The sequence below is a fragment of the Myotis yumanensis genome, unplaced genomic scaffold, assembly GCF_028538775.1.
Source record: "Myotis yumanensis isolate MYYU_CA2020_CCGP unplaced genomic scaffold, mMyoYum1.0.hap1 SCAF_6, whole genome shotgun sequence".
Lineage (NCBI taxonomy): Eukaryota > Metazoa > Chordata > Mammalia > Chiroptera > Vespertilionidae > Myotis > Myotis yumanensis.
This window is the reverse complement of record NW_027223757.1, coordinates 68,624,650-68,648,320: the sequence shown is the minus strand read 5'-3', so window position 1 is coordinate 68,648,320 and position 23,671 is coordinate 68,624,650. Positions and strand designations below refer to the sequence as shown.

General features: G+C 37.4%; 1 pseudogene; it reads right to left on the bottom strand.

Annotated features, from left to right (window-relative positions):
• Positions 1-20,976: 20,976 nt before the first annotated feature.
• LOC139012883 (epithelial splicing regulatory protein 1 pseudogene) lies at positions 20,977-22,914 on the bottom strand (annotated as a pseudogene).
• Positions 22,915-23,671: the final 757 nt, after the last annotated feature.

Sequence of the window (23,671 nt, the reverse complement as noted above, 5' to 3'; positions counted from 1 at the left end):
TCTGTCTAGTTTTGCAGACAGGTGTAAGAACATGCACGTGGAATCTTTAAAGAAGAAAGGCATTTTCATTGTTGACATAGACAGAGGTTCCCAGTCACCTAATTCTCAAATGACCGCTTCTTTCTTTTAGACCTTAGAGTGCACTTACTCTGTGGTATTAGAAATGAGTAAACAGCAAACACATAATCCACTGCAGAGAGAACATTGAAAAGTATTACCCAGAATGTTCCATAGGCTTTATATATCTATCAAGCTAACTGAAACTAAAGTTACTTTTCTCACTGACAGAGAAGCAGCATAACCTCTTCTACTACACAGCTTGCAGAGAATACAGATGAACAAATAAGAGAACAGGTAGAAAGCTGTCTTGTTACAAAAAGGGGAAAAATGACACATTCCTCAATCATTATTAGATTTAGCTTTTTTAAACTTGGTACAGGTTCTCATAATATAGTAGAATGAATTTTAATCAACTGCCATCATTATTTCTTTTTGTGACAAATAGTAGGCAGACAATAAATATTTTCTCAATAAAATGCATAAAACAATGTGATTAAAATATTCTTAAAATATTAATAAAGGCCTAACACAAGGGAATTAACCCCTAAATAGAACTTTAAGGGGACAGAATAGTGTGGGATGAACAAAAAAGTACCAATATACCTTAGGGAAAATACAAGAAATACATACTATACTTACTTAGTGTAAATAGCTCAATGCTGACATCAACTTATGCTGTATAACACTGCTTACAGAAAATAAATAAATCTCAAGATGGAGGTTAGAAGCTACCTGATAAATTATTAGAATTAAATTAAATGATAGTCAAAATAAATATCATCATTAGTAATAAGTAATTTGATATTGACAGGAATAAAAAGGAAAAATAATAAAAGAAAGAAAATTCTACCACATCTTACAAAAATAAGGTCTTGCATAGCATACTATCAGAAAGATATGCAATAAATAGGAAAAGGTTCTTAGTTATAAATTTCTACTACATGTTTATGAACCTATGCACCGTGAATAGTCAAACTGACATACTCTGGACTCTTTCCAAGATTTCATGTCATTTTTAGCTATGCAAATATATCAATGTTTCATTAGTGATTCAAGAATGACCTAAATTCTTTATGAAATGCTTTCCTATTTAAATAGGAAATGTCACAAATTCTCACTGAATATTTGATACTTTATCTCTCTTCCCAGAGTTTTATACACGATGTAGAATCCTTAACACACACTATGTATATATTCATGACTTCATGCATGAAGAACTCTACATGATCTGGCGCCATCTACTTTTACAACGTCTTTGAAACTCTGTTCCCTTCTAAACTCCATCCACATTGGCACTCTAACATTTTGAATTTATTTCACTCATCCACAAAATGAAGTCTTTTTTTCACCTGATTGGATAAACTTGGGTCATGTGACCACTATGAGCCCTATAGAGTCACCAAAATTATGTGTGCTCTGATTGACTATGGTTAAGAACATTTCATGCTGAGCTCTCAATGGAATCATGTTCCCCTGTAACCAGTTTTTGCATGGTCTCTGGTGGGTAGATACATAATAAATATGTTGAGATGGAGTAAGAGAACAATGATGGGCAACCAAAAAATATGCAGCTTATGTTAGATACTTTCAACCTATCGCTTTCTATAAGAATTCTTTAAGTTCTTCATATCACTTAATATTTTTATTCACTTATTTGTTTTACCCCCTAACTAACTGTAAGCCTCATGGCAGTTAGAGAGATATGCTATGTTCACTGCCATATCCCTAGATATTAGAGTAGTGTTGGCTCAGAGTACACAATCAGTGAATATGCGTTAAGTCCTTTATCTTCTACTCAATCAGTTAATGAGCAAAGAAAATTGTTCAGGAAAAAAAAATAGGATAAATTAAAAGGATGTTATCTTACCTTGTATTCTGATTATATTTGTCTCTGACTGTGTGTATGTGCATTTATACGTGTTCAGGTACCTATGTAAACTAAAGGCCCATAGTTCTTCCCTTCTAAATATTCCTTTTGTGGCTGTTAGGAAAACTTGGCCCATGTCAGTAACTAATCATGACCTGCAAAATTAGTGTTGACTCAAAAATGACTCAATTCTCACAGGAAGTGATTTACACAATAAGAGAACTGACTACATTAGGAGATAATTTCTAGGATTAATGTGAAACTGTCCCTGATCACTCAGATGAATGAAGCCAATTTCCCTACATTTGTATGGGTATGCCAAGTATATTATTGTCTTCAATGAATTGAATTAAGGGCAAAAAGTTAATGTAGCTCCAAAAAATGCACTATACATTCTGGTTCAAGATATTAGATGTTTTAGATTCCACCAGGGAAAAATAACAAAACATAAATAGAAATAAATTATGGCATTATTTAATTAACTGGGAAGTTCAATGTGCTCTAGAGACAATTTATTGTAATAAATAGAGCATCTTATCCTTGCAGTGCATTGTAATGAATATAAATCAAGGCTTTTTTTTTTTACTCAAAGAAAAACATTCACCAATTCCTTATAAACTATACCTAAGGGTCTCATTAGATTAATATTTTACTAGATTGCTTCATTATCTTGGCAGACTTTTTGTTATGGGACATCTCTGCCACGTGTGACATCATTGATCATGCAATCCTATTTGAAACACTCCTTTGGCTTGCATGAGATCTTTGCTTTTTGAATCTCCTCATAATTTTCTAACCTTTCTAACTCAGTATGGCTTCTTCTTTACACAATCACCTCTTAACCACTGAGAGTTTGCAGAATTTTCTCCTCACCGTAATTCTCTCCAAGCACAACATATTCAAAAAGTATATAATCATTTCTCCTGAAACTACTTTACTTTCAATAACCGACCTCTCACCTGGCAGCATGGTCGTTCAATCTGCTACTGGAATACTCGGGTTCACCTGTAACTCATCACTCTCCTTTTCTTGCCACAGCCATTTAAGTCAAAATCCTGCCATTTGCTTTCACAATTTATTTCATCCTATGCTCTTCATCCCAATCCTACCACTGATCTAATGAACACGCTTAGCTCTACTTTTAGTTGCCTTTGCAGCCTTCTAATATTACTCTGCTTCCCACACAGCAAATGGGCTGAGAATTTCATTGAAATTCATTATTATAGTTGTTTTAAAAATGTCTGGAACAAAATGGAGTAAAAATTATGAAGTTTATTTGTTTTTATGTTTTTGTTAATCCTCACCTGAGGATATTTTTTCACTGATTTTTAGAGAGAGTGGGAGAGAGAGGGAGAGATAGAGAGAAGCATTGATGTGAGAGAGACACAGCCATTGGTTGCCTCCTGCACACACCCCAACCAGGGCCGAGGAACCTGCAACCAAGAAAGGTGCCCTTGATTGGAATAGAACCTAGGACCCTTCAGTCTATGGGCCAATGCTCTATCCACTGAGTCAAACCAGCTATGGCATGAGGTTTATTGATTAACCATGTCATACCTGTGTTGGGTTTTTGCCAATAGTTGCATATTCTTAAGCAACACCCAGAGAACATAAAAGTACCAACTTTTAGATGGTAGATAATATTAAAAAATAAATTGTTTTGTCATACCTTTAGAGAATAACAATTAATAGGATATAATTCACAGATGAAAATGGTTGAAAACTGCAGTTCTAGAGGTAAGCAATTTTAACTGATCTGTATATAACAATATGGCCAATAAGTGAAATATATAAAATAAGGTACCATAAATCCATCTTTCAACTATGGGAAAACATCAGCTGAAATAGTCTCCTCATAGTATAATGAAACACTAAGGTAAGGTGCTCAATAGAATATAAAACCTTAAATATAATTTTAATTTTCAGAAACTCTGCAGAAATTTATTTCTTCATTTTAAATAGTCTAAGATGGTTGGAAAATTGCAGGATTAAAATATTAGGAAAATAGTAGTAGACTATTATTCTCCATTTTTATGCTTGAAATGAGTTATAAGTATGTTAAGCTTATTGAATATCTCCATAGTTTCCTGGCCATTTCCATTTTTAATACAATAAAATGGTTGCACTTGAGCTATGTACCTGGTATCTTTAGAAATTAGCAGAACAAGGTGAGCCTGATATTCAGACTGTCTTGTCAGTAAATTCTGTAGAGACTATTGTCTAAGTAAAATTAGGAAACTGGCTGAACAGCAGATATTTTTTTTTTAAATTTCTGATGCATAGTTTTGTTTAATTAAATTAACACAATGAGACCCAGACATAGCACTCTGATAATGTAACTTATAAATTTTTCAATTATTCAACTATTTTTCTAGGTTATTTAAAAAACTATTAGACATTTTTTTTTCAAAATTATAAACACTATAAATCAAGAAGTACCATTTTTCTTAGAGAGTCACTCAAAAATTTTGAACCTAAGTGTTGACTATTTATAGAGGGTTTTTTAAATCATGAAAAGTTTGAAACAACCATCTTTTTAAAATCCTGACCTGAGGTTATATTTTTATTGATTTTAGAGAGTGAAGAAGAAGAAGAAGAGAGAGAGAGAGAGAGAGAGAGAGAGAGAGAGGAGAATGAAACATTAACCAGTTGCCTTGAGAACCTGTCCGAACCAGGGATCAAACCAGCAACCTAGGTATGTGCCTTGACCGGGAATCAAACCAGCAACCTTCTGGCATACAGGATGGCATGCAACCAACTGAGCCACCAGGCCAGGGCTTGAAACAACCATTTTATGAAAAATATTTGAATATATTTCCAAAGAGTAATTAGGGTGTTCTGATAGAAGTTCTCATATATTACTGGGAAATATGCATAATAAAAGAACATCAAAATTGACATAGGCAAGAAAGAAACTTCTTTCTACATTCTGGGTTCTGTGACTGGCCTGAGAATTAAACTGACATGACTGATTAACAAGAGAAAAAAATGTACAAATGTTATTGAATAAATTTTACACATACAGGTAGTCAACCAGGAAAATGAAGACTGAAAGAAGTAACAACCCTAAGCCATCAGCTGCCAATGATTGCCAACAGCTGTAGAATGGATTTCACAGTCAATATGTGCAGTGGGAGAATGCACTAGAGCAGCACTAAAAGGAAGATACATCAGGGAGTTTGTATCCTGCTCTGCAGCACTTCTTGATGGGGAGCAGGGCTTCAAAGAATCATATGAATAATGCCACTTACCCAAGGAGTAAAGAACCTGAAGCAAGGTGGGGGGAAGAGAATCATGAGAGCCATTCTTGGCCTAAGAAGAAATATTTGGCTCAGGAGACTGATGTTTATGGAGTTCCTTAATACCTCAGATACTGTAGCATTATGATTCTCTTCAACTTTACCAGGAATACTGACATCCAGAGATCAGGTTCATTCAAATCCAGCCCCATTCTTAGATCTCTACAGCCTGATTCCAGACCCTTACTGGCCTGTTTTCCCAGACCTCTGCCTTATCCTAGTACTTTATATTGCATTCCTTTTAATATTTGCCCCATTTTCATTTACAGTCATGTATCTCCAAGGGGATGTCATCGTGTCTGTTGTTAAGACTTTCCTTTTCATTGTTTGTGTTTAGTTCCGAGTTTCTGGCATATGTCTCATTCCATTGCTTATTCAAAACTTTTTCTCCACATTAAATGTAAAGTGAAATATAGCTATACACTGTTTGCATGTCGAGGCAGAAGAGTTATCAACATTTTATAATATTATTTTGACTGGACATTTTATTTAAGAATGCAAATTTCACTTAGTGGTCATCACATTTTTAAAAAAAATTCACAATTTATCTTGTTAAGAATATACCCTAGAATATGTTCAGAAATAAAGTTTAAAATGCTATCTTTAATCTTAACAGGTCCCCATTTTGATAGTCAAAATAATATTTTGTATATCTAGACTTTCAGCACCCCATATCATGTTTTTCCATTTTCTATGATTATAAAGCATTCCAAGGTTGAATTTTGTTAATAACTTTGAAAGTGACGACCATAGGCTCAACAAAATACATTATATCCTCCTTTGCTGAGACTGAGTTCTAGTCAATGCAGAGTGAATAAAAACAATATGTGGCATAGTCAGCTAACCCATTAAAATCTTCCTAGTGCTGCTTCTCCATGTATTCTCCCCTTCTCAAGGACTAGAATGGTGAGTGCCACCCCTCTTCCCAAGTAAGTTACATCAGAAACATGGTTTTGAAGAAGGAAGAATCTCTTTTAGCACGGGGACCTGAATTATGATGTGAAGGAGAACTATTCTAACAATCTCTTCAATCATCCAGTGATGGTCCATGAACAAAGGGTTGGAAACATGATCACACATAATGTACTACCTTAGATGTTTTCTATATTTACAGTTAGAAATCTAAAAATCAATAAATTATCAAGTCCTGTTAATTCATCCATCTTCTTATTTTCTTATTCTTTTTCTTATAATATTTAGTTCAAAATTTCATAACTTTTTGTCTCAATAACTACAGCAGCTTCCAACTTAGCTCTCTAAATACTAGGTCACTCCCATATAATCCACTAACCACCATAGTCATTATGGGTCACCCAGTATTCTTTTTGAGCCAAAATATCCTTATGTTTTGTTAAATAATATTTTTTTTGTTTTTGTGCTATTCATTAAAGTTATCAAATGCTAGATAGTTACATTTATAGAGAAATAATCAATAGATATAGAAATAGATGCAAATAGGAAAGATTCACTAAAGATTCTATAATAGAGATTGCTTTTACATAATTGAAATGTGTTCCATTGTCCTTATTCATGAAGTAGTTTCATAAACAGCTGGTTGATTACAAGATTTACCAGTGTTTTTTTGAGAATGGGGATAGGAACCTCTCATTTTAGATATGACATTCTAGGGGGTTAGAGATTTCTGGCCAGTTGTGGGGGAAAAAAGAGATCATATGTAATACTTTCAACAATAAAGATTTTTTAAAAATGACAAAGACAGACAGAAACTATAATGCTGCTACTGAAAGTCACATTTCCACAAAAAAAAAAAAATTGTATTCATGAGCACATAATGAAATGACTTGTAAAAGAGGGATTCCTATTCTCAGGAGATAAACTCAGCATTTAAGATGTACACAAAAGGTCAATAATCTTGTTCTCTAAAAATGTAGATATTTTCAACTATGGTGACCATATTGATTGCCTCAGTCTCAACTATCCACCTCTGCTGTTGCAGCAGGGAAGAAGGTGTAGACATGATGAACAATTATAGCCTGCAGGCCATAGCTTGACAATTACTGTTTTTAATATGTTTTTATTGATTTCAGAGAGAGGAAGGGAGAGGGAGAGATAGAAACATCAATGATGAGACAGAATCATCGAATAATATAGAATCAGTAGACAAAATGGGGTGAGGATTTTGAGGTAAGTTTTGATGGAACTGCTGTCATGATAAGTGAGCTGTTTCTCCAAGTGTGAAAAATGTTATCTGACAGCTATTTGTTCAGATGAGCAAACTGTTTTCTCAGATACTTTTGTGGCAACAACTTCCTGAAGCAAGAAGGGAAGTTATATTGACAAAGGTGCTTCCATTTCTAAGGTAGGAAGAGGTAGCAGTGGTTTTCAGAAAAGGCAACCAAATGATATTATAGATGCTCACCTTACAGTAGTTTTTATTGCCTGCCTAATTTTCTTTCTCCCAACTAGTCAGTGGACTCTGTGCAATCAGAACTGTAAATATTTTAATATACAGATCCCTAATAATTATGGCTATTAATTTTAAGATACTTTTATTTGAAAGGGGGAAATGTAGATATGGTGGATACTATGTAATATGCCACTTAAATCTCTGTGTTTGAATGGAGATGTTATTCCCTACCTACAGAGAGTGTTGCCAATTGACAATTCTTGATTATAAGCCTCCACTGAAGAAATCTACTTTTCTCACTATGATGCTACTTCTGTGGGAAGACCCTTCTAATGACCTTTTACACAACAGTATAAAGCCCCTCCTCCCAGCTCAGGACAACTCTCTCAGGCTATCTTAATTCTAGATATCCCCTTGAAGTTAGCTGAAGCCTTTATCTTTCTTTTCTTCTCTTCCAAAAATGTTGATTCCAAGAGTATATATGTTGTTCACAGCTAGCTACCACATATTTTCCATTACCTGTGGAACCCAACTTGAATGTGTTAGGGACATGAATGGTCAAAAACAAACAAAAAAAATTAAAGATTAAATTTTAGATTTGAAGCACTTGCTGCCTTGATAGCAATGAGAATCCTGTCATTTAAGGTAGAAGAAATATAAATAGAATAACAGAGGAGAAACAATAGCTATAAAGATAATGGAATTGGGTGTCTATTGCTATGCTTATATTGCATTGTTAATTCTATATGGAAAAATAGAAAGCTAATAATAATTACTTACCAATTAAAAATTAAGTGTAATTTTACTCCTAGATGTCATATAACTGAAAGGAGTGTCACTCTCACTTTATAATGAAAAAGGAATACAATTAACTTCAAATTCAGGATTTTTCCCCCAAACTCATTGCATAGCCAAGGTTATAGAAAACAAACTGGCCAAATCTAAAAATTGATGATGTCTGTTGGGAGAGGAGATGTGAGTACTTGCTCATATGAGTGGAAGCAAGTAGACATCAGTAAGGAGAGTTACAAAAAGTTGGTAAATGCTGAATATGGCCTTTAAGCATTTATACACAGAGTATAAACTTGTGACCTCGGGTGACAGATATTGAGCAGGCCTATACCCTCTTAAAGGCTGTTTCTCTACAAACTCCACTGGGACTCACAGAAAAGATCAGAAAGAGCTCTCAGAAGTCTTCATTGAGGTGGAACCGAGGGGTGGGAGAATTGCAGCTGTGCAGAAAGTGCAATAAATTGTACCCATATCCTTTTCACCTACCTCCACTGGAAAAGAAAGCCTTATCTGTGAGTTTAAGGACACAAAGCTTTGCTGCCCTTAGGGCATTGGTGAAAACTCATTATATCTGGGGGAAAGAGAAAGGTGAAAAAATAAACAAAACAACCAAAAAAACCTGCTCCTAGAGGCAGGACAGCAATACACATCCGCCCACAATATATTCAATGCAGAGTGAAGAACTATAAAGACACATTCTTGAGACCCAGGAACTCAGTGCATACCTAAGAGTGAGGTTTAATTATAACAACAGAGAATTAAGTTACCCAATTGTCCTCTTCACTATCAAGCTAACAAATTCTGAATAGCAAACAATAGCAGATTACTCCTGAAAGAACAGGCAAGGAACCAGAAAACGCTAACTTCCATGAGACATAACACAAAGGGAAAAACCTAAATTTCATCCTTCAACAAGATTGCTCTGAAAAATCAATCTGTATTTTAAATACAAGACATATCGACAGAAATTTGAAACCAGTGGTTCATTGAAGGTAGCCATAGCAACCAAGAAAAATAGGAAATACTCAAATTCTACTCTACTCATTATATAAACTTAATACCCTGCATTAAAGGCTCAATAGAAGGAAAGGAGTGCCTATTTTCAGGCATAAAACTATTTACTCAGTCTCTACTGTTGTATTCAAGATGTCTGGCTTTTGACAACAAAGAGACATAAATGGGGAAAAAAGGTTAAAAAAAGGTACAAAATAATAATTGGAACCACACACAGGCTTAACAGTGACATTATACTATCTGATAAAATTTAAAATAACTGTAATTAATGTATAAATGGTGCTAATTTTAAAAAATGAAACAAAAATTAAATAAAAAATGTAAAAATATATGGAAAAGTGTTTTTGACAGGCATTTCAGTAAATTCAGCATATCCAAAAAAGGAATCAATCAATTTGAAGATGAGTCATTAAAATTTATGCATACTGAATCGCAGTGAGAAAAAAAGGAGGAATAGACAAAACTATATAATCATCAAGAGCTATAAATCAACATCAAATATTGTAATATATGTGTAGTTGAATCCCAGAAAGAGAAAAATAATAAATATGTGAAGACATGATGGATGAGGATTTTCCAAAATTAATGACAAAAAGCAAACAACAAATCCAAAAATCTCAGAGAAAACTAAGCAGAATAAATGCCTAGCCCCCTTAAAAAAAAATCACGTAGATTACCTAGATATATCATTTTCAAATCTTACAAGCAAATGATAAAAAAAATATTGAAGGAAGCTAATGAGACATTATACATAAAGGAAAAACTTAAAAAACACTCACAAAAGACTTCTAATTTGAAATTATGAAAGTTAGACAACAATGGAGTGTGATATCAGTAAATAAGTGAGAAAGGTGAGGACTATGAAGCTATAATCCAAAAGTCTATCTCCAACAGAAAGAGGCTGAAATATGGATGGGAGAATGTATATCATGCAAAAAGAAAACATAAAAGATGAAAATAACTAAGTTAATTTCATCAAAATGGGCTTTAAAACAAAATATACTACTAGAGACTGAAAATATTCAGTGATATAAGTGTTCATTATTATGAAGATATTAAATTATAAAAAAATACACACATAAAAGCAAAGCTCAGAAATATAGAAAGTAAATACTGAAAGAATTGGAGACAGAAATAGGCAAATCAACTGTAATAGTTGCAAACTTTAATACCCAACTCTTAATAATGTATAAATTCACTAGACCAAAATCAGCGAAGTTATAGAAGATGTGAACAATGAAAATAAATAATAAATGGAAGAGTGACACTCCCCCAGCCTGAGAAGGGCATGGTAGTCAATGTCTTAGTACCCTCATGGTTGAGGGGTGGGTCATGACACAAAATAAACCACCAGAAGGCAATGGAATTAAGAATGGACAGCAGAGGATGGAGATGATGACTGTCTTGTTAAAGTCCTGGAATTAGCTGAAGAAGCAAGGGCTCATACTAACTTTCATATTAGAAGTACCTCAGCAAGAGAAAGCCACTGGAATCCATGAGGAACTACTCCCAGAACCTAATTAAATAAGTGGACTGTAGTTGACATTATGATGCACAGCCCAGATTTCACTACGAGAATGAACTACCCCCCACAATAACGCAATTATGTATGCTGTCAAAAGACATGTTCATCTTTACGTCCTATCTGCAGGTTGCTATGTCTTGGCTCACATTATTATTCCTTCCAGTGGCAGCCTCACTCAATGACTGATCGACATGGGGATAAAATGGCCTAGCTATCTCTTTCCAACTTGGAACGATTCTGATGGTCTATCGTAGCTGCAGAGCAACCCAAGAGTGCCCTTTGGGTTAGGAGTCCCCGTTATCTTCTGCCTTTGCCCAATTCTTCACTTTGCTCTCTTCCACAGGTGTTAATCTCAAGAGAACTTCTCAAAATACACATCCTGATGACTAATCTCTGTCTTAGAATATGTTTCCTAGCACCTGGAAACTCACCTTGCCACAGTAAGGTGGGGAATTATTCTTTTTTTCCTCATTTTCAATGTAGAGCATTACATCATCTTCTCCCATCAGTGGTCACAATTATGTTCCTTTTCATCTTTTCGCTCTTAGAAATGGTAACATGTTGCCCAGCCAGTTTAGCTTGGTGGAAGTCACGGTTCAATTTCTAGTCAGGGCACATGTCTGGATTTCAGGTTCCATCTCCAAAAGGGGGCATGCAGGAGGCAGCCAATCAATGATTCTCTCTCATCATTGATGTTTCTATCTCTCTCTCCCTCTCCCTTCATCTCTGAAATCAATAAAAAAAATATATTTTTAAAAAACAGAAAAGGTGACATGCATTTTTCTGGCAATGTCATTTTTCAGGTCTCAGCTCATCTCAGGTTTAGCTTACTGAAAATGTTTTGTCACTTTTATATACGTAAGTTTTAGCATTACCAGTACCTTGAGCAACTACTCAGATTTCTTAGACATTTCATTATTTTCTTCCTCACTTATATTGTCTCCTATTGTTTTCTCAAAATTCCTTGATACATTTTTGCATTCATTTTAAGCTATTGTCATATCTAAAGACTGTTGGAATTGCATATTTTGTGTGGCCATTTTGAAATCTAATTTCTAATATCTTTTGAATCTAATATCTTTTGTTCAAGTATGACAATTCTTCACAATACTTTACTTGTCTATTATAGATATTAAAATGCAGCAGCCTCTTCCTTTTAGGTTCTTTTACATTCTTTTTTCGTTTCTGATTACATTAAAAGCAAAAAAAGCAACATTTGTTGTCACTTCTGTATTTAAAGAGTAAAACTATTTCTACTTTTCTGCCAGTGGATTATAATGATTCAAGATAAAAATGAGAATACAAGCCCTGACCAGTTTGGCTCAGTGGATAGAGCGCTGGCCTGTGGACTACAGAGTCCCAGGTTCGATTCCGGTCAAAACGGCATGGACCTTGGTTGCGGGCACATCCCCAGTAGGGGGTGTGCAGGAGGCAGCTGATCCATGTTTCTCTCTCATGGATGTTTCTAACTCTCTATCCCTCTCCCTTCCTCTCTGTAAAAAATCAATAAAATATATTTTTTTTAAAAAAATGAGAATATATAACATATTTACAATAATTTAAAAGTCATGTTATAAATCATTTGGTAATTTATTATTTTATTATAGTCAACTTGCCACAAATTATGCTTGTTGCAAATAATTTTACCTAACTGTTTCATTTCTATATTTTAAATTTGTATATGACTACTTTATTTTATAAAATGCAAAATTAAAAAACATTAAAGACTTAACTAGTGAACAGAGCAGACATATGGAGAAAATGACCAACATTTCCTTTATTTTTGTTGTTGTTTATTCACCCATTATACATCAACATTTACTAAGTGCCTACTGGGTCAGGTGTTATTATAGGCACTGGGAATATGGAAATGATAAAGATTTAAAAAATACAGAGAAAATCTCTGCTTTATTTAATTTATAATTTTGTGAGGTGAGATAGACAATAAACTTAATAAATAAGTATATTTTTAGGGCATGGACTACCAAACATTTTACTATGAAGGGCCAAATAGTAAACAGCCTTTGTTGGCCAAATGGTCTCCCTGATCCTATATAATAAAAGATTAATATGCTAAGTGTCCAGTCATTTGGTGACCGGTCCACTGTTCAACCAATCAAAGGGTAATATGCTAATGATATGCTAAGGCCACTCAACCGCTCGCTATGATGTGCACTGACCACCAGGGGGCAGAAGCTCCGATCGGTATGTTAGCTGGCTGCTGGGGTCCGGCTGATTGGGACTGAGCAAGATGGACAGACCCTGGAGCCCTCCTGTGGTCCTTCCCTGGCTGGCCAACCTCCTGCATCTCTACCCAGCCCAATCATGCACTGGTGGGGTTCCTTGGCCTCACCTGCACCCTCTCACAATCCCGGACTCCTCGGGGGATGTCAGAGAGCTGGTTTCAGCCCGATCCCACAGGCCACTCCCTTCAGGAGGATGCCAGACGCTGTGGCAGCAAGAGCCTATCCCTATTGGGACTGATTGGGTGTGAGCCTGTGGCAGGCACAGTGTGGCCGGGATGAGCAAGAGAGGCAGGTAGGAGCTGCAGGTGGCATTGAACCCGCAGGCCACCCAGAGGGGCCCCACCTGTGCATGAATTTGTGCACCGGGCCTTTAGTAACTATATAAACCTGTCACTGAAGGGACAAAGTAACTACAAATAATACATAAATAGATAGGCATGGTTGTGTGCCAATATAGTCTTATTTACAAAATTTGCAATGAATAAAAATTTAAGTAGAATAAGGGTAATAGGGAGAGTATGTGCAACTTTAAATAAGGTGGTCAAATATTGATCACTTTAAAGTTATGTGAGAGATTTAAAGGAGATAAGTGACCAAGTCTCTTGGCTATCAAAAGAAGAATGGATGAGAGAACAAAGAACATGCATGAAGAAATCTGTTAATTACCCAATGAAATGTGACATACCAGAGTTGATATTTCCTAAGTCTGTGCCATATAGTTGTCCTATTTTGTGTAACTTTAAAAAATAGTGTATGTTCTGTTCTAGTATTATATAAGTTATTAAATATTCAGATATCACCAAAATGTACATAAATTTGGAAATCTGGAAAATTTAAGTTCAGTAACAAATTATTATTTCATGCTTATGTTCTCTTTACATATCAGCTAATTCATAAAAATACAATTGTAACTATATACAGGCTCCTTTTTTAATATTTACAAAATATGGCAGTTTGGGGGAGTGCATAGTTCTATCGATATTACAGATTTTTCTCAGAAAGTAAGTTAAGATTATTGCAAGAACAATTTCAATCTGTGGAATAGAAAACTGAAAGCAACAAATAAACAACCAAAAAACCAAAATGTATGTTATACAAAATATGGCAAAATGTATTTAAATTTTAAATACTAGAATATTTTCACAATTTAATATTATCTTGGAGTTTCCCTCCATTTTTGTGTCATGAGTCATTAGGGAAATATTAAGAATATCTGTAGTATTTTATACAGTTTCTACTTAAACACTGAGTAATGGGAAATGGTTACACATATCTGTGATTCTTCCACAAACATAAATATACATATATACATACATAAATATAAATATAACTACAAATATAAACATGAGACAATGGAATATTCATAATTTTCCTATCACTGTATGTCTAATATAACTAATGTGAAACTAATGATCTGATTTTTTGAGCCTTGAGAAATATATTCATGAATATGCAGAAATTTTAAATTGTAAAAATTTCAAAGAAAAATCACTATCCCACTGTTTCATGTAAAATGATTATTCACACATTAATCCATATAATTTTAATAACACTACCATGTGATACAAATTGAAGTATTAAACATACTTCACTGATAAATAAAAATTCTAAGAGGTTTATAGCAAGTTAGTAGTGGATCTAGACTAAAATCCTCTATTGTTTTCAACATATAGATCCTTAACTATTTCACTAATATGTACTTCTTATAATTTATGCTCATTACCATCTTCCAACATATTTCATGGAAATCAAGAGAGGAGAGATAGCTGGATAGTCATAATTACATTATTAGATAAGAGTAAAGGTTACCTGACTTCAATTTTTTAAATCAATAGAGATAAATGGTGGGAGAGAAAGAGCTGAGAGGAATAGGGGCAGAAGGATGAGTCCTGAGCGGTCAGGATGCATTTTTGACTCTCACATGAATGAGGATAGATTACTATTTGAATGAGGGAAATCCAGAAGGGTTAGGTTAAACTTCCTGCAATGTATAGGGCAGCTCCTACCTACAAATTATGTCACCCTTTATAATACATGCTTATTTATTGCATTCTTTGACATTTTATAGTTCTTTATCATTCACTAATACTTTTCATAAGCAAGTACGGAACATATGGTTTAGGATTTGATCTCCTCTAAGTTTTTGGCAACTAAGATAACTAGCAATCCTTCTCTCCTAATAACCCCGATAGTATAAATAAATAAATAAATAAATAAACAAACAAATAAATAAATAAATAAGTTTATAAACCAGAAAGGGTTCCATTGGAGAATTACAGGATTCTATGAAATAGTAATCAGAACCATTTTTATCTGAGCCACCTCTCTCAGAGTGATGTATCAATATGTCAGACTCTGAGTAACAGAAACAAGAAAATAATGCTTAAAATAAGATAGAGACTCATATTTCTCTCAAATAATGGAATGTATATAGTTGGGCTTTCAGGCCAATTCAAATGACATAACTGACTTCCTGCTTACTTTGCCATCCTTAGGTTTCCATCCTCAAAGGAACCTCATGCTTTGAAGGTAGCCACTAGGTTTCTCACCATCTCGTTTGCTTTTCAGGCATTAGGAAAGAGGAAAAAGAAAATGACATATGCCAGCTGATTTAAACCCCTTCTTCTTTTGAAGTCCCAATTTTCATGAATAAAAACTACCGTTAGAGCTCATTGGCCAGGACTTAGGTACAGGCTAGCCCTATCTGTATAAGGGACTAGAAAAGGCATTTTTCTTTGCTAGGCACATTCCATTCACAACAAAATCTGCTTCATGTTGGTGAGGAGGAAGATGAAAATCAATAAAGAATAGGCAAGTTGCAGTTTCTGTCACAAGAATTAGGTCAATAATTAGATAATTCAGAGGAGATGATAAGGAAAATAGAGCTTGTGGGATAGAATAGGAATCATTGGGCCACTTGGCCTGGAGCTCAGGCCTTTGAATGCCAGGAGGCATGCTATTGGCAGTGACTGGCCAGGTCTGCCAGTGTGTTGATATGATACAAGCAAACAGGACATTTTGGCAGAGGAAATATTGACTCTAGAAAAGATCACGTCTGAAGTGCTATTTGTGAATAGTTCAAATTTGGAATGATAAGGATCTGGTCCTGGACTCCCTGAACAGGTAGTAACTCGCCAGTGTGAAATATATTTCTAACTATTTTTTTTCTTTAAAGTTTCCCTCCATTGAAAATTACATAAAATATAAAAACTGATCCAAGAGTTGTATTAACTAATTTTCTATTAATAATTTGAGCATTATGAAAAGAAAATAGATAAACACATTCCCTCAAAAGTTCTTTACCACCCATCCATATGTGATAATCTCACACAATTTCAGACATCTAAGTAACAGCCAGAATTCAAACCCATTTCTGTCTCAGGCCAACTCTCATGTATTTACCCAGTATACTCTATTGCAATCTCTCTAGGATTTTGCTGAAGTCTTATATTAATGGATAGAAAGTGGATGATGAAAGAGTTCAAACTGCACTATTCACTCCTCAAACCACATGGAAAACTATGTTTAAATCTGAGTAAAGACCACTATGAATGTCATTAGCAAATTTCTGAACAATTCAGACAGAAAAGTGACTTAAACCCTATGAGCCTATTAATAAAAAAGGAGGTTACTGAACAAATTAAATATAGGAGGACTACTTGTGGAAAAAAATGATTAGAATTACTGGGGCTCATCCTAAAATACATAAGTTGGTGATACCTTTAGATAAATTGACTTGACCAATAAAAATCATCAAAGATAATCTAAAACATTACAGATACTCCAAGCCTTGGTTTTCATAAACAGTCTGAATAATTATCTGTACAAAATATTTCTTTTTTTGTTTATAGCAAGAATTCACATAAAAGATTAGATGTTGGGTTAACCCCTCACATTTTCACTAGTTCTGATAATTATATAATTTCATTTAACTATCTAGTTTATTGGCATTTTCAAGGTTCTAGGGAGAACAGAAAGTTTGTTAAAAAGAAGTGTAGTTTCAAAGTATAGATATTCCACTGTCATCAGATTTATGTGGGTGCTTGGAAAAAATGCTGATTAAACTTACTAAATAATAATCTCCAGAGTAGATATCAGTGATCTTAATTTTTTTATGAGCTAACAAGATGATTTTTTAGTACATTAAATATTGAAAAATGTTATTATTGAGGGCTGCCATTCTTCTGTTACTTGTTCATTGTCTGTATATGATGGCAAATGTGGCATTTAAATCTATTTATCATACTATCACACCGATAGGCTGCATCACTAACATGGAACCCTTGACTACTGAGCCCAGATTAAGTCTTAGAATCCTTCTAGCACTATACTCCACAAAATTAATCAACTGGTATGAAATGTGTCAACGCAATGGCAATTTTTAACAAATACTGATACAATTTGATTTCATAAAATTACTACTAAGTACTTGCATTCCCTTGGATGCTAGTAGGAAGGTCTTAATAGTCTCCAAACTGAAGGAAATTAATAAAGATATAACTCGTGTTTTCTTTCTTAGGAATCAAGGAACCTTTTTATCCCTAGACTAATAATGAGCCTTACTTAACTGAAACAGCAGTAATCAACTATCAACTAAATCCCCTTGGCTTTTAATCAAAAACAATATTCTGAGTCTGTGAAAGGGAGACATTGTGGGCACAGGAGGTTAAGAGGTACAGAAAAACAGGTACAGAATAGGGATTTTGAGAAGCCAGGGTCATGTGCAAATCACAATTATGGGCAGCAGATACTAAGATTAAAAAAAAAAAGTCTCCACAGAGAAGTATAGAAACCTAAAACCAATTCAAATGTGAGTGACAAACCACCAGTTCCGGGCATTCTGAGACATGGTTATTCCTCATATTACACTTCATTTCTTATATGTGGGTGCCCATAAGTTCATCTGTTTGATTCGTTGTTAAAATCATTTTTTTCAAGCTAACTTGAATAGATTTTATTTTCCTTACTACCAAACATGCTGTTGAAAAAGACAAAAATTCATATGTATTTAAGTAAACCAAGCACATAGAAAAGTAAGAGGTCCTTAGATTTCCCTAAAGGTAGAAGAATATTCAGTCTGAGTGATCTGGCCTACGCTCTGACTCTTTCTGGTTAGAGTGATAAAGTATGGCCTCAGGTTTAAAGTTACTGGGCTGTAACTAGGGAGAAGGGGTGCCAAAATGTGCCTTAAGACCTGGCAAAATCAGCTTTTAATCTGTTCCCCAGCAGGAGGGAAAAAGGAAGTGCATGCAATAAGTAGTTTACTTAAATTTTTACACATTTTATTAAGTGTTTTGCTTTTTTAAGAGTAAGGCAGAAATCTAAGTTTTTCTTGTTATGAGAAGTAAACTGGTCTTTGTGTAGCCAGTAATTTTAAAATCAACCATGGTATTGTACTTGTTAATACTGAATTTGTCCTAATCTGGGTGGGTCAAACGCTGCTTGAGCGGTAAATTGCACCCTATTCCAGGGTACTGCAGTAGATGGGCTCTGAGGGCTTCCCGAGAGAGCTTGGTGGTCTCTGTGGCTTTGGCATTTTGGAAAAAAAGGCTGAGATCAAGTTCCACCTCTCCCAACTTTGGATGCAATGCTGTGATGCTGGAGCCCATGGAGGGACATTTGTGGATGTCCACATGCTATTTCTGGCTTGAAGACAGAGGAGGCCACATGAAAGGACCAGAGAGTGGTCTTTAAGAACTGAGAGTGATCCTCCCTGGTAGCCAGCAGGAAAACGAGGACCTCAGCCATACAACCACACACAACTGAATTCTGCCAACAACCTGAATAAGCCTGGAAGTATTCTTTTCCAGAATCTCCAGATTAGAGAGTCCAGCCTGGCTGACAATTTGATTATAACCCCATGAGACCCTTCACAGAAAACACAGTCAAGCCTGTCTGGCTTCTGACCCACAGCACCATGAACTAACTAATAAATGTATGCTCTTTAAGAAGTAAATTGATGGTAATTTGTTAGGCAGCAATTGAAAACCAATACAGACATCTGGCACTGCCTCTTGGCACTAAAGCTGTAGCTTCATCTAAGGAAACCTCAACAGCCTAGGATTTTGGTCTGATTGGTTAAATTCAGGGAGTACTGAAATGGATTCAGATTACCCTGGTGTGAAATAATAAGGTATATCCTATATAATAAAACCCTAATATGCAAATCAACCGAATGGTGGAATGACTGGCGGAACGTCCAGTCGCTATGACATGCCCTAACCACTAGGGGGCAAACGCGTCTGCCCCCCGAGAGGGAGGTGACCAGCAGTGGTGATTGGGGGGTGGGGTTTGCCAACGGGCAGCAATAGGCCACCAGCCAAGGCGGGTGCCAGCAGGGGCCCCCCAGTTGCCCCACCCCAGTCGCCACACAGATTGGCCCTGATCGCCTGCCAGGCCTAGGGATCCCACCCTATATATTGGGAATAGTCTCTTAGATTTAAAAATTAAAATCTGGCAAGGCTACTCTAACACTGAGAAAACAGGGTGATGCAGCGATTACATGCATGGACTCTGGCTTGCACATTTTGTGGTCAGCCCTGATTCTGACACTTATAACCATGTGACAAAGCCAATTACTTTTTTCTGCTTCAGTTTTTCTACCCATAAGATGGGAAAATAATACTACTGCCTTATGTTAAGTACTACTTTTCATATTCAGGGCAAAAAAAATGTAGCTGCCCATACAATAGCAAGATGCCTTTCACCTGCATGAAAAGTATGGTCACTGGTGCATGCAGCATCCCTGATTGCGAGAGGGATGTCCGACTGCCAGTTTAAACTGGCAGTCGGACATCCCCTGAGGGCGCAGGCCGGACTGAGGGCCCCCCCGACCATGCACAAATTTCATGCACCAGGCCTCTAGTCTATATATATAAAAGCCTAAGCAACCATTATGACAGAACGACCAAAACAACCAGAACGACTGGTGGTTATGATGCGCAGGAGCTGCCCCCAGCCCGCAGGCCCCAATCACTGATGGGGCCTGCCAGCCAACCTCCTGGTTCCACCCCCTAGCCGGCAGGCTCCAATCGGCCTGCCACTTGTCTGCCACAGTGGCAGTTGGTCCCTCCCCCCAGCCTCCAGGCCCCGATCACCTGATCAGGGCCTGCTGGCCAACCTCCTGGTCCCTCCCCCGGGCTGGCAGGTCCATATCGCCTAATTGGGGCCAGGCCCTGGGCTGGGATGGGGAATCAGGGGTGGGTGGCAGCGGATGCAGGTGGCGAGGGGAGGAGGAGGGGGGAAGGAGGGGAGACGGGGAGGCAGGGAACCTGATCAGCCCTGATAGCAGTCCTGGCCTAGGGACCCCCACCCATGCACGAATTTCATGCACCAGGACTCTAGAGTGTGAGTGTGTGTGTGTGTGTGTGTGTGTGTGTGTGTGTATCTGATCTCAGTTCCTTTACAGGTCCTAAATCTCCTTGTAAATAAGAGTGCTAGGAGAATCTTTTGCTCTAAAATTTAGTCTTTGATCCCAGTTGCTGACAAGGAGCTAATAAGACCTTTATAATTCCTGAGTGATAGGGGCACCTGTCAGTGAACTCCTAAATCCCTCGGGATTTCCTGAAGTGTCTTTTGTTCTAATGTGGTGACTCTTGGTAGGATGCTGTATAGGGCTGGTCGGAAGAAGACCAAGACATGATTAGCAGGTTGAGACTTTCAGACTCACCTCTCATTCCTGAAAGAAAGAAGAGAGGCTATAAATGAAGTTAATAATCCATCATGCCTATGTGATGAAGCCTCTATAAAAATACCCATAGTATGTGGTTCAAAGACCTTGTGATTTGGTGATGGCACACCCCAACTCAAGAAAAAGCTCCTGCACTCAGGAACCTATGTACATCTTTGCCTGGCTGTTTATCTGTGTCCTTTCCCATAAACTGGTGAATGTAAACAAAATGTTTCCCCATTAATACAAAGTTCATCTCCCCAGCTGAATAGTGAAAGGTTTCAACATCTCTCTCCTTCCTGATTTTTTTTATGACTCTTCTGTGCAGCCACAAATGCTTTGTTTGCAGATTTCATCTGGATAAAGGTATCTCATGATGATGAGATACCTGGTGATTAGCCCTGGTGATTCAATGTCTTGTAAAATTTGTGAGTTTGAATATCTATGAAAAATTCCCCCAGAAAATCCAGGATCTCCTCAATTATCTTCATGTAGGGAAGACCTTAAAGGTATATACAGTCTCTAACATTTACATGGGGCAAAAATTTCTGAGGTAGTACTAGAATAGGAAGGATTGTAGTGAAATGAGAAGGGCTGAGGTGAATTGATTAGCACCTGCTGAACTCCAACTGCTATGCTCCTGAGCAGTTCAATGTCTTTTACCAAAATCCTTATGCTTCCTCAATGTGTTCTGTGCATACTTCTCATAAGAGGACAAAATATCTCTTGTTGGCTGGTTGTCTAGCTAGGTAACAAGGAGGATGCCTTTCTCCCCCCTATTTTAGAGCAATGTTGTCCAAAGAAGGCCACTGTCTTATCAACTGTGGCCATGAAAGATAGTCCCAGCTGTGGACAAAGACTTGGTTTTCCTTGAGGAGAAACTGGGATACCTCACTGGAGGTACTACCAGCAATTTTAAGGCAATCTTTGCCTGTTGCTTTGTAAACCTCAATGTACTGGCTTTCCATGCAATGTGTGTGCCTCTGTAGTTCTAGGTATCTGTGCTTCTCACTTACAAACCTAAGCAGAGCTTCTCCATTTTTTCAGATATGGGCATTCAGAAGCAGTGCTGAAACTCCTTTGGCAATCTGAGTCCTTTGAAGAATTTTTCAATATCTTGATCCACATGCTGCCATGATAAACCTGGAACCCTGATTACAGTGTTGTCAACAATGATTTCCATTTTGATACAAGTGCCACTTTGAAATTTGTAATTTATTCTCTCTGGATCTGAACATTTGTAATTATTAGGCTGTGAAATCACTGCTAAAATTGTATCTCCATATCTGCAACTTGAGAGGCTCCACACAGAAAGCTGAGTTATTCTCAAAATTTAAACACTCTCATTGCTTGTAGCATCCAGTTTATCAATATCAGGTACACCAGGACAACACTTGTTGAATTATTTTTGAAGATCAGAAGAGTAATAGGAGCATACAAGCAATTATTCTCAGAAGTGTCAGGACGCAGGATCTGCCTGACATGAAGTACATCAGTACAGAAATAGGAGGAGGCCTCTACATTGAGTTCAGTGCATTGCCGACTGGTTCAGCTGTCCCAGGGCTCAGTCTAGCTGTGATGTCAAGTACAGGCATTGACCTTACCTTAGTTTTTTTTCTTTACAATCCTGTGTCAGTTCCAAATGATTCCATCTAACCAGTATTTCGTGCAACTGCTCCACCTTAATGATGGCCAGGTCCACACCTTTCCATGTCAGCAGGATCAGCTGCTCCTCATGCAAGCCAACCTTGGCTACAGTGTACTGATTCCAAAAAGGATCACCATGTAATCTGGAGACACTGTCCCTCATGATGGTGGGGGCGGGGGATAGAAGAGGGGTCAGGAGGTGGTGGGGTGGGGTAGAAGTGAGAACTAGAAAATTGTGCTAAAACCTACTCTAAGAGAAACAGAAAGTGCTCACCTCACCCTAGCCTTTTGACTCACCTGGTGCAGAAAACAACCAACCACCCAACTCCACACTGGTTCTGCACACCCTGGGCAGGAAGTGTGCAGCTGCCAGCCTCAGAGGACCTGTGCTAGACAAAGCATGTGGCACAGCTGCTGGAGTAGCCATCCTCCTTCCAACAGCTTGAGCCTCTGGCCTCCCTGGGCTTCCTCAGGGCCACCTGGCCCAGCTGCTACATCTTTCTAGGCAGCCCCTTCAACCACGTCTCAGTGCCAGACAAAGGCAGCTCAAACCCCAACTTGAGCTTCTGGAAGCTGGTGGGGCATTTGGACCCCGTGGACACAGTGCTGGTGCCTCATATGGACATGGACAGTGTTCCCAGCCTCCAGTCTGCTACAGTGCACACAAGCTGTTGAGTAGGATGAGGTGCCCCACCAGTAGAGGCTCCGGGGAAAAGAGGCTTCACAAGCTCATCTCACCCCACCTGAGTGTGGTTTTCCCCAAAGGCCATGGGAGCAGCTGCCTCATGACTGGTGCAAAGTGAGGATCAGGTGGAGCTGACCTGAGCCCTCTGCAGGGCTGAGCATCACATCCCTGCCCCTAAGCAAACCCACCATACTCTTCCAGAAAATGGGCCTCGGCCTGATGCATCTGTGCATGCTGTACTTGTCTGCACCAACTGCATGATGGCCCTCCTGTCTGTCCTGCTGGTATGGCACCCACAGGCCCCACTAAGAAGATGGTATGCATGTTATTCCCACCACCTGCCACCCCACTGATGGCCCGGTCCGCCTGCAGCACTTGAGATTACTGTGAGCACCTGCAGTAATCCTCCAGGACCTAGTCCTAGAGACCTCAGTGCGCTGGGAGCGAGGAAAGCATAGATTCCCAGGGCAGTTCATGGAGAAAGGCGCCCTCCAGACCT